Source organism: Ammospiza nelsoni, chromosome 15 (assembly GCF_027579445.1).
Source record: "Ammospiza nelsoni isolate bAmmNel1 chromosome 15, bAmmNel1.pri, whole genome shotgun sequence".
In the NCBI taxonomy this organism is placed as follows: domain Eukaryota; kingdom Metazoa; phylum Chordata; class Aves; order Passeriformes; family Passerellidae; genus Ammospiza; species Ammospiza nelsoni.
Window position 1 is genome coordinate 6,928,523 of NC_080647.1, and position 14,449 is coordinate 6,942,971.

Consider the following 14,449-nt stretch of genomic DNA (forward strand, 5'->3'; position numbering starts at 1 on the left):
ACAGGGAGCGGTGCGCATGCGCAGCGCTCACACGCAGCCGTTGTGGGGGGTGCGCGCGGCACTCTCACTGCTGCGGCCGCGCAGCCGCAGTGCCGCGCGCGTGCGCAGAGCGGGCGGCCAGGGGCGGGCGGCGCTGCGGCACCGCGCGCGCGCCCCGAGGGGAGGGGGGAGCGGGGCCGCGCGCGCTCCCTCACGGTGTGCCCCTACCCCCCCCCCCCCCCCCCCCCGAGCCCCGACCACCCTCACGGCCCGGCGGCACGGAACGGAACGGAACGGAATGGAATGGAATGATCGAGGTTGGCGGAAGACCTTCGAGACCATCAAGTCTAGCCCCCCATCCACCACTGCCACCACAACCCCTAAACCACATCACTCAGCGCCAGATCTCGGTGCCTCTCAAGCACACCTTTGGTTCAGGAGGTGCAGTGGCAGTGCTGGCTGATGTGGTTTAGTGGTTTTGGGGTTGCGGTGCCAGCGCTGAGGGGATGGCTGGATTTGATGTTCTTGAAGGTCTCTTCCACCCTTGACGGTTCTGTGGTCGTAAACCACATCACTCAGCGCCAGATCCAGACACCCCTTAAACACCTCCAGGGATTGTGACTCCATCTCCTCCTTGTGCAGCCTATTCCAACACCTGACCACCCTAACACCTGAACACTGATTTTTTTTTTTTCTAATACCAAATCTGAATCTCTGCTGTCGCCGTTTGAGGCCGTTTCCTCTCCGTACAGACCCGGCAGAGCAGACCGGCCCCAGCTCACTCCACGGTCCCATTACGGGTGATGAGCTCCCCCCTGAGCCTCCCGGAGCCCCGGCTCCCTCAGCCGCTGCCCATCAGACTCCCAGTCCTTCCAGTTCCCCAGTTTCGGTCTCTCCCAGTTCCCCAGTCCATGCAGGAGGTTCCCCAGTCCATGCAGGAGGTTCCCCAGTCCTTGCAGGAGGTTCCCCAGGCATTACAGGAGCTCTGCTGCCCTTGGCTCCAGCGCTTCCATGTCCTTGTAAAAGTAAGAGGTCCAAAACTGAACGCAGTGCTTGAGGTGTGGCATCACAATAAGTAAAAAAATTACACTTCTTTTTTACAAAGTTGTCACATTGCACATGTTGATCGAATTACAATATAGTGAGACACCCAAATGCCGATACACATTTGAATTTTCAAGCTGCTACCATTTTACGCCACATACATGGATGTTTTACACACGTATGTATCCCTGCAGAAATTATTCTGCCATCTTGTTATTTTGTTTGTTATATTTAATAAATTAATTTTATTAATAAAAGTTTTCTTCATTTAGTTTCAGAATCCACTACATGTCTTGAGGAAAACCTCTCCTTTCTCTTTGGGGTTCTTTAGTGTTTATTTACCAGTGAATGTTTATTGAATATCAGCTGTTGGGAAGGGAAATAAAGCCATAAAACAATTGCTTTGGGTTTTGCCTGAAAAACCTTTTCCAGTGGTTGTGCTTCCTTGTGAAGACAATTATTTTTGTTCTCCTCTGGCAATATTTTTGTCCTCCTTTGGTACTTTAAGGAGGAGCTTTAAAGGGCAGCATTTGAAAATACAACAGTAAAGATGGTGGTGATGGTTGTTTGATTTTGGAAGTCAGTGCAGAGCCAGTGCTGCTGTACAGCCCCAGCACCTGTGGAGGTGGCAGGTTAAACTTTCTGGGGAGAATCCTCCAGATTTCATGTTCAAGAACAAGGCTGAAAACCAAAAGTGTGGAGCACAGGCTAGATGTGGAGGCTACAATTTGAGTACTTTATCAGAAAGTGATATTTAGTCGTATTTTAATCCTGATATTCCAAGCACGAGTGTATTTTCCTTTCTTTCTAAAGGAACTTAAAATGAACATAGCCAGCAGCTTTGCTCCTTCCAGCACAGCATCTAAGAGCTCTCTAGGGATGCTGCACCTCGCAGGAATGCTGAGCTCTTGCACACTCACTTTCAATGAGAGGCTCAGCAAGGCAGAAGAATGAATGAGTTTTAGAAACAGCACATCCAGCTGACTTCATGTTTTGTCATCGTGGTGTTTTACAGCTAATTATTAATAACACATTATCCCAGGAATAATGGCCATGTGCAGCAACATCCCAGATTTAATGTGAACTCCTAATACCAGGTTATGATGAGCCAATTGGTTTCATGGGAGAAAATTACAACACAAGGAGATCCAAACTTTATGTTAAACTGTTTTGACTATGTTGGCAAGGAACCCACAGGCATTAACAACTGCAGGAGCTTTCAGAACTTCTCAGTGCCTTGGTTTTGGTAAGCTCATTACCCACAAACTCCATTATTTACTTTCATCCATCTCAAGAGAACAAGAAATGTTGCAATAAAGAGTCTAAAAAGACAAATTACAAAGTGGAGGTTGTCATTTAGTCACAGACTCAGCATTAACCCAGTTACTCTGTAGACCTCAGACTTATACAGAAATCATTTATCTCTCATCAGAGACATGATCAGCTCTGTTGATTTTCTGTAGGCCAGCTGTAATGCAGTCCAGTTTACAGTGACTTCAGTGTGTGCAGTTAATTATTTTAGTTTAAATGCTGGAGAATAAAATCTCTTTTTTTTTTTTCCCATGAAGCAGTACCTGATTAAAACAAACCCCAAACATTATATAAGGTCTGTAAGAACAATCTGGAGGGTAATTATTTAAGGAAAATCATTTTTAGAACAGGTTAAATCCTCTAAAAAATTTTCTTTAGCTGCTGTATTTCTGTGAAGGATTCAAGCACCATCCAAAATGGAGCAGTCAGACAAATCTTGTCCTTTCTGCAGCCTTGGTTTAGGTACAAGCTGTAGCTGAGGTTAAGCAGGGTGAGACCTCTGCAGCTGCCAAGAACAAACAGCCCAACCAAAACCCAGCTACTCACTCAAACATCCCTCACATTCTCTCTATGGACAGTGCTTTACACCTTATGAACAAAGGCAACCTCTGTACAGGATAAGATTGCAAAGCAAGCTCTGCCAGCTTGGCTTTAAGGACATTCACAAAAAACTGATTGCAAGGAGACGAATGAAAATAATAAGAAAATGGATAATGGGTGTGAAATGTTCTGGGAAAACAGAATACTGAATGGCTCAGCCATTCTGCAGGTACTCCCATTTATATCTTATCAGAAGGAAAAACAAAAACCCAAACAAACCAGTAAAACTTCTTGTAATTTTATTAATGGTCATTCAAATGTAGTTTAAAAATGATAATGAGGAAAGTTGACTGTGTGTCCTGGCTGGAGTCAAATATGGACATCAAAGTCCTGTGCCAAGGGAATTTGTGTCAGAAAGCTTTGAGCACCACCCCAAAACACTGCAGGCAAACAAGTCTCTTCTCTGATTGCACTGTACAACAGCAGCTTGGTTTTAAACTCTGGAATAAGTCTAAGCCAATAGGTATTAGATACTTAATTGCATTTGCTTGTTTTTGTACAAGACTGTTCTTATTTTCTTTCATTCTCAAAGGAGCTACAAAATGTCCAGATGTTAAATCTAAAGTGAAGAAAAACAAGTCCCTATAAATCCCCTTCAGAAGAACAAATGTTGCCAATGGTGACTGAAACCCTAATTACTACTACTGATTATTTTAGCATAAAGATGTGTACAAGGTACGGCGTTCCCAGTCCTGAAGCAGCTCTTTCATCTTCCACAATTACAAAATACAGAGGTTCTTCACTCACTCACTCAAATTCACATTAATTGAGCTCAAAACACAGGAGTACAGCAGCACATTGGCTGGATGAGGTATCACACTGTGCTGTATCCATAAGGACACTGGTTTAGTGTTCTGTACCTCAATAGCTGCATCTTCTGTGTGCCACAGGCTGCTCCCTGTGGTTCTGGGATAAACACTCTGTTAAAGCATGAACAGATGCCTTTCCCAACCCAAGCCCAAGGTTTGTCTCTCAGTTTCTTGTTATTTCACATGGTATATGTTGTGCCATTAGAGTCTCGTGTCACTCCATCTCACTGCTTTTTTCTCTCTGTCTTATCCATATAGGTCACAAAATTTACAAGCAGGAGTTTCTATCTACAGGTTTATACTGCAGCCAGCATCTGCTATTTCCTAGACCTCTAATGCTGTGTTATACAGATATTTAAGAGATTATATTTCATATGTATGGACAGAGGTCTAGGTCTCAGTTACTTCATGCCTTACCTGTACTTTGGTATCTTGCAGAGTTCAGCATGACACAAGCAACCAACTCGGTCCTGCTCCTGTACAATTCACAAAATAATCCTTAAAATGAGATGAGCATTACATAGCATCAGGATATTGTAAGTACAAAGATAAAATGGCAACAAGAAGTAAGAATTTCCCACCATTTATGAGGTGGGAAGTATAAATCATTGTTCAGATTCTTCTTTTGGAAAAGGAGAGAACTGAGAAAAATATGAATGCTGGGTATAGCCTTAACCAGGTGGACTTCACTGCTAATACCAATTTTGTATTTTTTCATTTCCAAAAGTAATAGAACAATACCAAACAAATCTGAAAAGGATTAATACAAGTTGTACTTGTTTTGATTTAATATGTAATTAATATATATTCTGCCCTTGTTTTAAATGTACAACAGATGTTTGTGGTTGTAGTCAGTAACTGGAACATGCAAACCATTGAGGCTAGAGGTATAAAGAAGATAAATTTAAATATCAGTGAAAGACATTATAACCATTTGGGTTCTAGTATTTTTAAGTATTTTTTTCTGCTAAAATAGAAATAGCTAATGCTACTCTAATTTAAATAACCATCTTTAAGTTTCTGAATTAAACAAGTCAAGGGCACTGGATGGTTCTGGGAGCCATTGTCAGAGCTATTGTTTCAAGCCATCTGTGGATTATGACAAACATCTTCTCCTCATTTGAATTCAATATATTTTTAAAACCATCAGCACTTCCTTAAAAAGAAACCAATTTCAGTTGTACACCTCAGTTTTCCATCTAAGAGAGGAGTTCACAGTTATGGGTTTAACATATTCCTGTGTTTTCTGATACAGAATATCTTCTTTATAGTCAGACAATAAAGATATCCTAGGCCCGCAGTTCCTAAACTTTCTTAATGAACAAATGCTGTTAACTTCTTTATGATTTAGGGATCACTGTCAGATCTATCTGAAAACATTGGCTTGTGAGTACTGGCAGAGCATTGCAGACTGTCCTCTGGGAATACCTGCATGAGACAAGCAAAGCTGCAAAGAGTGGGTAAGACATGGGTGTTAGAATGACATTCAGAGTGAAACATTCTAGGAACAGTCCATAATTTTGGTCAGGCTCCCTCGAAAGAGGTGGATAATCTCTGTATGTGATTTGGGACTTGACTCTTGCTTATGTGGAGTTTATATCCTTTACCCTAAAGAAATCCTTTTTATATCCTTTTGACTCCCAGAGGAGATGTGAGTGATCACCTGTACCTTTATTTTTACAACCAGCTCACCAACCTTTTCTGAGTGATTTTAGGCCAGCAGCTCTGCCTGAGCCTGGCAGTGACAACGTGTGGCTGGGGAGGGAACCCGCAGTCCCAGCTGGGACTGACACAATTTCGGGAAGGCATTTTCTTCAGGCTGTTTTTCAAAGCACAAGATGACAATTTTGGTGTATGGCCCAGGACAGTCTGTTGTCTGGAAACCCACCTGGCCTGACAAGGGAACTTTCTGAGAGCCCCAAGCTCTCCCTGTGAGAAAGGAGAGATGATGATTATTCATTAAATATCAGCAATCAGCACGTCACTACCTCTCACACCCACACAGAGTGACTTGTTGCCAGCTCTTGTCCCAGAGCTGCTGGCTTTGAGCTCAGCTGACACAAACCACCCTGCAGAGCTCTCATTGCTTTACACTCCAGCAACATTGTCTGCCTGAATGGTGTGGAACAGCCGGGCAGAAAAGCTGTAAACAAAACACACACTGCCTTTGTGTTTTATGGCAACTTCCATGGTTTTCTGAACTGAAAGTGTGGACTTTCCAGCAAATTACATTAGTGCTGCTGCAAAGGCTTTGTGTATTGCTATTTGTTACCTGGCCAGCAGCACAGAGGCATCTCAGTGTTGTCCAAAGTTCTTTCCTGTTTCCAGTACTTTTGGCAATGTGTGTTGCCTTCATGCTCTTGTATCATCCCGGAGAGGATAAAATTTAGTTATCACAAGAACTACTGCCTGGCAGGAAACCAGCCTTCTGACAGGTATGCAAAGGCTTGTAACAATTAACGTGTCTGTGTGTGGGCTAAAACTCACCAGGATTTTACATATCCCATCAAACAGTTCTTGCCAATTTTCAGCTCATCACTTCATGGAAATGCACTGCAGTTATCAGCAACCTATTACATTTAAGATTAAAAAACAAAAAGCAATTCTCAGTGCAAATAGACTGTGAAATGTATTTGAAAAGCAAGATAACAATGGCAAATTATATTTTAAGAGCTTTCTTCTAACAGTAACTATCACACTAACAGTACAACATTGGGACACTGGGAATACTTAAACTTGATAGTCTCGCCCAAGGACTGCAGTAAGCTTTAATAAGACTGTAAAGTCATTACCTGGAGCACCGTTTACCATGGTTTCACTTGTCAGAAGTCAAGAGATGGACAGTATTTTAAAGACCCATGGCTCAGATTCTGCCAGTGTACACTGCCATGCTTCCATAGTCTGAACCTGAGCATTAATTCTCAGAAATATCCCGGGAGTATGGAAAAAATGTGCTAATCAGATTAAGTGCAGTGTTGGACTTTTCACTTTAAAATAGTAAGCCTTAGCTTAAACACATGGAAAATCTAGGCACTGCTATAGTGCTGAATTTGTGTTCATCTCCCCTTCTTCCTGTAGCTCATTTGGTGACATTGTCTATGAAACAAAATTGGAGTAAAGCCCCAAAAGTATTTGCACCCAGGAAAGGCACCAGACCAATCACTCAAAAGAGATTTTAAATTAAATATGTAATAATTTCAGGTTCCTCCTTCCAGGACAGGCATGATGAAGAAGGAGCAGTGCTGGGTAACATTCTGCATGTCAGAGCAAGGACTCCAAGAACTAAAATCAGCAAATGGCAAGTGAGGGAGTTTTACCGCAGGAGAGGAGAGAATTAGGGAGAGTTCACCAAGGGAGTCAGGCAGGAGATTAGTTTTCATTTGGTTTAGCTTCAAGTCAAATGTGCTTCTAAATCATTGCAGAGAGAGATGAATGCAGTTGAGATTGTGGATTTGGGAGACAGAGGAAGAGGGAGAAGATTGGCAGCAAGATTTCCTTTGGCCACAAATGCCGTTTTTGCTTTACAAAAGCAGAGATGAATACTGAGCTGTGCAGGCTCAGCCCTGTGTAGGGCAGCCTGGAAAAGAGAAGCCTCAAATGCAGGACAGGACAAAGGCCACAGAAAGCTGCTTCAGCCTGTCACCCCTGAACTGGATGCTTCTGCTTAAAATTTCCCAAACAATTCTGCAGTCTCTCCCCTTCCTCCACTTACTGAGCTTCAGACTTGACCATGGTACAGCTGTAATAAAAGAAATCAACAAACCAACAAGTTTGAATCAGTGCAATTTATTTTACTTTCTTGCATCCGTTTTTGTTTCTCTCAAATTGCCTCTACCCCGTTACTTTTCCATTTTGAACACCCCATCCCCTGCCCCCCTCCCATAAAATGCAGCTTCTACTTATAGGGTAATTTTGTCCTATAGCTTCTTATAACTTGATTTTTTTTAAGCTAGCTATTGTTTAATTACTACTTTGAAGTCAATTTAGCAGAAGAAAAATCCCTAGTTTAAGGTGGCTTTTTGCATCCCCACCAAGCTATTCATCAGGGCATTCATCCAGGATACAAAACTGGGCTGAAGCTTTAGGAGTTGAATGGATCACTCCAGTAGAGATTTAATTTCCATGAAATTCCTCCATGAAAATCCACTCACTCCTCTTAGATCTGACAGACAGCCAAAGACCAGCCACTACCTTTGAACTGAGTAATTCTTAAATGCATCCCACCCCTCTTTGCCCCCCATGTAAATATGAATTGCTGAGGCTCAGAGCGCCCTGGCAGACGACTTTAAACCACGCACAGAGCGCGGGCAGGAGGGGAAGGAAAGGCAAGCACATGACTCTGTGACGGCTAAACTTGGGGTGGCTCTATGAATGAGCCCCAAATCTCTCTGCTGCTGTTCCCGCAGGGGTCCCGGTTCGCGGGATCCTGCGGGCAGAGCCGGTCCCGGCGGCCCCGGTCCTCTGGCCCGGTGTGAGCGCCCGCCCCATGCCCGTGTCATTGCCGGGTGTGTGCGTTGTACACCGAACTCTCCCCGCATCGCGGCGGGCCCGGCCGGGGGCGGTTCCCGGTGGTAACACGGCACAAGCCGCCGGGAGCTCGGTGTGCTGCCGCCAGCACGGTCCCGGTCCTGTGCCAGCGCGTCCCTGTTCTCTTCGCAACGGGAATCACCTCCATCCCATCCCATCCCATCCCATCCCATCCCATCCCATCCCATCCCATCCCATCCCATCCCATCCCATCCCATCCCCATCCCCATCCCATCCCATCCCATCCCATCCCCATCCCATCCCATCCCCATCCCCATCCCCATCCCATCCCATCCCATCCCATCCCATCCCATCCCATCCCATCCCATCCCCATCCCGGCCCCTCGGACCGGCGGGTTCCTGCACACACAGCACAACCGGAGCCGCCGGTGCGGGTGCGGATCCCGCTCCTCTCCCCCCGCCTCTTTCCTCCCCCCGAACTCCCGGATTTCCTCCCACTCGTGTGCTTTAGGAAACGCTCACCCCGAAGTCACCACGTGCGGCACTTCATGGCTGGGACAAAACATGGGGCGTTGTTTATTTATAAAGCTGTAATATACCAGGCTGGCAAGATTTTACTACATTTATTCACTCCGCTTTTCTCCATTTAACAGCTGCCAGCTCCTTATTTTCCCGAGCGATGCTGCATTCGCACCGCTCTGTGCAAGCCCCATTCCCGAGTCCCGGCTGCTGCTTTAACTTTGCTCGGACGCGACCTTGGCTGTTCAAATTTCAGTCCTTAGCTAAGCGCTGCTTTTCTCGCCCGAAGCGACTCTTCAGTTCATCCCCTGAAGTTTGCTGCTTTTTCCCTTAAGCTTTGTTTTAATCCCTCGGTTTCAAGACCTTTCCCGGGTGATGCCCGTTGTCTCTGGAAGCGGGTGCGGGCAGGGGTGTCCGCACTGAGCCCCATTTTCCCATTTTCCCGTTTTCCCGTTTTCCCATTTTCCCTCTCCCCTCCCCGCAGCTCCACGCGCGCTCCCTGCGAGCTCCGGCGGCTCCCGGGCATTTCTCGGCGCGGAGCTGCGGATGCCTTTGCATTCCAGGCACAATGACCCTCTGTTCCCTGCAAGCTTTCTTCGGCTCCAACATCTAAATCACCAGCCCCGCAGCAGGCAGAATCCCCTGCTCCTTCCTTCTTTGAAATGTTTATCTTTGCACCTCCTAACTCAGGTTCAAATGCTCCAACAAGGAATTTGGGAACCCCTTCTTTTCCTTTTGAACTCCTTTTCCTCTAGAATTTTTGTAATTGCCGCATTGCAGAAGTTTTTTTGTTTGTTTGATTGTTTGCTTTCACTCTTTTTTCTCCCTTTCAATCCAATTTTTCAAACATCACCGATTCAGATGGATTAACTTGACAAAAAAGTCCTGAGCACTGAAATTAGGATATGATATCTCCTCCCAGAGTTTTCTCTCCATTCTTAAAGTTTGTTTGCTATCACAGGGCAAAAAAAAAAGAAAGTTTGAACAATATAATTTCACTTTGATGTGAATGCTGACTGGTTTTATTCTAGAAAAGTTTAAAAGTTTTAATACTTTTCCTTGGCAGTCCTTATATAAAGAAACTCACATACCAAGATGGTTTTAGTCAGTGTGAGAAGGGGTCTGACAACACACCAATTAAACACACAGGAGCTCAGCAGTGTTTTAACTGTTGGTGTGGTATTAAAGCTTGATAAAGCTTTATAAAGTATTATATTAATTTGTTGGAGGAAATATACACTTTTAAAAACCAAATAAATGCTACAGTTCATGCATTAAACAAAACATCTTAAAAATTCAGTCAATTTTCTTGGACCTATGTTTGAAATGTTTACATTTATGTATTACAAACCATATTTGTTGTAAACTTACTTAATTCAATCCCATCACCACTCAAACTCCTCCGAGGTTCTTACTTTGTTTTAATATTTGCATTGGGATCTGAATATTTGAAACACGGCTGCGGTTTGGGCGCTGAGTGTTATTTAAGAACTGTGGAGGTGTCAGACCTCATTACACCGAGTTACTAGAAAGCTCTGCAGAGTAAGGACAGGCAGCAGAGGCTGCCTCTGGTAACCCTGACAATTGCCCTTTAATCCTGACCTGCAGGATTCCTGATATTCCAGCCACAGCCCATTCTTTGTGCACAAACTGAGCAGAGACACAGAAACACATTTTTATACAGAAACACATTTCTGGAGGATCTTCAAGGGTATCTCCAAATCCCTGACAATTTAAACTAAATTAGAACATGAATCAAAACTTCCAGGAGTGAAAAATTTGGAATATGTTATTGTCATGTTTACCCAGATTTATCTGTTCAGGTATTTTTTATTGCACCATAGTTGCTGAACTTAAGAAATGAAAAAAAGTTATTGCTAAAAAGAGAAAAGTAACATTTTATCTGGATTTACATCAAAATCCCATAAGAAAAACTATTAAGTGAAATAAATTGCAGAAGGATTATGGTAAATGTTTGCTTGTTCTCAGAATTGGATAATCTAAAAAAATATATATATATACATATATATATATGTAAGAATTATAAGGAATATAAATGAGACACAAGCAAGATTTTTGACACAGACTTTATATTTGTGGATGAGGAAAATAACAGCAGTAATATTTCACTTAATCAAAATTAAATAATTGGGTAGCAGTGAGTTCAGAGATGCTTTACTGGGTGTTGAGGTTCCCCTGTGTGGTATGTGTATGGGTAAATTGAAATACAAATGCTGCAGAAAGGATGTCTTCTACTTCAGTTTCCATTGGTACTTCTCACTGACCTTAGAGGAGGTTCAGTGTAAAGTGGAGGCAGTCTGAAGTCCTGAATTTCTGTCTCAGTTGACTGAGGATTAATAATCACAGAATCTGTCTTCCTCCTCTGGGGGATTTTGAACCTCCCGATCCAGCAGTGATCAGACAGTAGCTCAGTTGTTTCAGCCCAGATTCAAACAAGCAGGTACCTCTGTCTCAGAGGTCAGCACCATGCTGGGATCTGAGACTAAATTAATCTGGAGAGGAGTCTGAAGTCACACAGGAAGAGTCTTATTGATCATAAGAGAATGGAAACTTCCCCTGAAGTCATCCCACAACGCTGTGATGTGCACTGAGTGCAGCCTGTTCTGCAGGGAGCAGCTTCTGCAGGGCAATTTGCCAGTGGTGCTTTCATGGAACTGGTCAGGAACAAACCCACAGCTGGATAAAGAACAGAGGGAAAAGAGGAAGGAAGGAGGGAAGGAGGGAAGGAGGGAAGGAGGGAAGGAGGGAAGGAGGGAAGGAGGGAAGGAGGGAAGGAAGGAAGGAAGGAAGGAAGGAAGGAAGGAAGGAAGGAAGGAAGGAAGGAAGGAAGGAAGGAAGGAAGGAAGGAAGGAAGGAAGGAAGGAAGGAAGGAAGGAAGGAAGGAAGGAAGGAAGGAAGGAAGGAAGGAAGGAAGGAAGGAAGGAAGGAAGGAAGGAAGGAAGGAAGGAAGGAAGGAAGGAAGGAAGGAAGGAAGGAAGGAAGGAAGGAAGGAAGGAAGGAAGGAAGGAAGGAAGGAAGGAAGGAAGGAAGGAAGGAAGGAAGGAAGGAAGGAAGGAAGGAAGGAAGGAAGGAAGGAAGGAAGGAAGGAAGGAAGGAAGGAAGGAAGGAAGGAAGGAAGGAAGGAAGGAAGGAAGGAAGGAAGGAAGGAAGGAAGGAAGGAAGGAAGGAAAATACTATTATTTATTTATCCTCTATAGTGCCAAACTTTGACTCATTCCAACTGCACATCCCAAAACTCAACTCTAAACTTTGGAAATAGGATTTCTGACCAGCTTACCAATGAACACAATTAGTCATGACACATCTGCTTCATAATAAAGGGAAGACTGAGTTCCAGTGGAGCAACAAATACAAATACGACAAATACTCATATAGTCAGACACTGGAAGTTTGAATTTTCAAACACCCCAAAGGACATTGTATTGTGTAAGCAAAAGAAGCACTTCTAATTTCCTCCCACCATCCTCAACTGAACTTTTCTGCATCCCTGTTCAGACTCCAGCCTTTGCTTCATGCTGCAATCAGCCAATTCAGCTCAGTGAAGAGAGACTGAAGGAGAGCCTCCTTTGTGCCTCTGTCCTGCTCCAACACCAACCTGGGCACACAGGGAGCTGCCCCAAGCACCCACCCAGCTCTGCCAAGCTGGTTTGCCACAGAAACCTCAGCAGCACAGTAACTCTGGATCTCAAATCTTTGGATACCCATCACATAAATGGATTTTATGCATCTATGTGAGGCAATGTACAATGTGACCTACAAAAATAATTTGTGCTGGTGTAATTGCCTGGTAAATCAATTAAAAATTAAATAGGAACAGAAGGAGTTACCAAAATTATTCCTAAATGGATACAGGTACTCTGGGCAGCTTACTCCTACTGCAGAGGTAAATTATACAAGCTCAAAACAACTGACATGAGTTATACCTGCCTTTGGAGCTTCCCACATTCAAGCAGCAGCTCTCCAGCCTTGTGCTGATGAAAAGCTCTGGAAATGCAACAATTTTGGTTCAAAATCTCTGGGACTGCAATCTTATACTCTCAGTTTTGCCCTAAAAATGGGCTTCCTTACAGTATGTGTTAGACCTCTAAGCTAAACTGATAGCTAAGGGGCACAGGAGAGGAGAGAAAGAGAAATTCATCAAATTTCCTGCTGCAGCCGGATGTCAGAGGAAGTTGTTGCTTCCTGCAGCTTGGGTAGCCTTGGCTCCCTACAAGCCAGATGGAGATTCTTTAAAGAAATATCTACTTAGGTAAGTCAAAAGCTGGGCAGGAACAATCAGAGAGAAGTGCCAAACAAGGCTGGAAAGAACACCACCAGTCACAGAATCACAGAATGAACTGGGCTGCAAGGGACCTTAATGATCAACTAATTCCAGCCCCTATCCCATGGAAATGGACAGTCCTGCCTAAAAAAAACCAGAAGACACCAGATCTTATGCTCTGAGGATAGATAACCCCACCATTATGTTATAGGAACATGGTGCATCCACAGCCAAGCCCTGTATTTGTGAGTGACAAGGACATTGTGGAAGGGATTGCTGCCTGCAACTTGTGACCTCAGTCCTCTGCCAAAAATTGCTGAGCCTGTAGGTCTAAGGACAGAGTGACTGATACTGCACTCTCTCTCTCTCTTTTATTTTTTGTTTTCAGTGCAAGTCAGTTGGAGAAGCAGCTTTGGTTTGGAAAGTATCCCTTGTCTGACCCTCTAACATCTGACTTGTGAAGAGCTGCATTGCTCTGTAGGTTCCCAGGTTTTCCTGGAGGTTCAGCACTTTATATATAAAATTTCACCTCCTGTGGGCAGCTCTGTGCCCCCTAAGGGTAGTGGGAGGGTTTGGAGATGTCTCTACCTGACATCCATGATTCCTGTGGGTTGTACTGGTTGTTGGACAGAAGTCCAGGGAGTGTTGGAAAAACCTGTTTCCCATCCTGCACTCCATCCTCGTGCAGAAGAGCCCCGTGTGAACCCCTGACAGGTTAATGGAGGTGAGGGAGCTAAAAGGGCACAGGAGAGCAATTACAGCTCCTCATACTCCCTTAAAGGTATTTTGCTTTTCATCAAAACAATAAACACAAAATATGTTCCTGAGGCTTCTAATAAAGGATGACAATTTTTGTAGCGTGTAACTTCCAACATGAAATTATAAAAATGATATTTAAAATGCAATTATATGGCTTGAAGTGTATTCTCTATGTGGCTTTCTTGTACATGGTGCAGGTTCATCTATATAAAATGTCATGGAAATGTGTGACATATATTATTATGTGCTTCAGCCTCAGCATTTACTTAGCCAAGGGTGTAATTAACACCTTGATAGAATGAAGTACATCCTATCTGTATAAATAAATACATCCTATTTGTATAAGTAGTGAGTGTTTGGTCTACATTGAGTAAGACCTCAATATATGAACATTTATTGGAATAAGCCTTCCTCTCAAGTTTTCTCAGCTTCTGTCCTTGTCTTAAATGGAAGCACTGAACAAAACAGAAACAAACCATTCCTAGCCCCAAAACCTATACTTTTGTCTGATATTATTTTCTTTTTGTTTTAGGAAATCCTATTTTAAATTACCCTTCAGGCTGAGATGAGCACATGGAAATGGCAAACTGAGTTTAGGAAAATTGGGTCATCAAACAAGACAGGACAGTTTGGAGCAGCCAGGAACTGCTGCTTCATT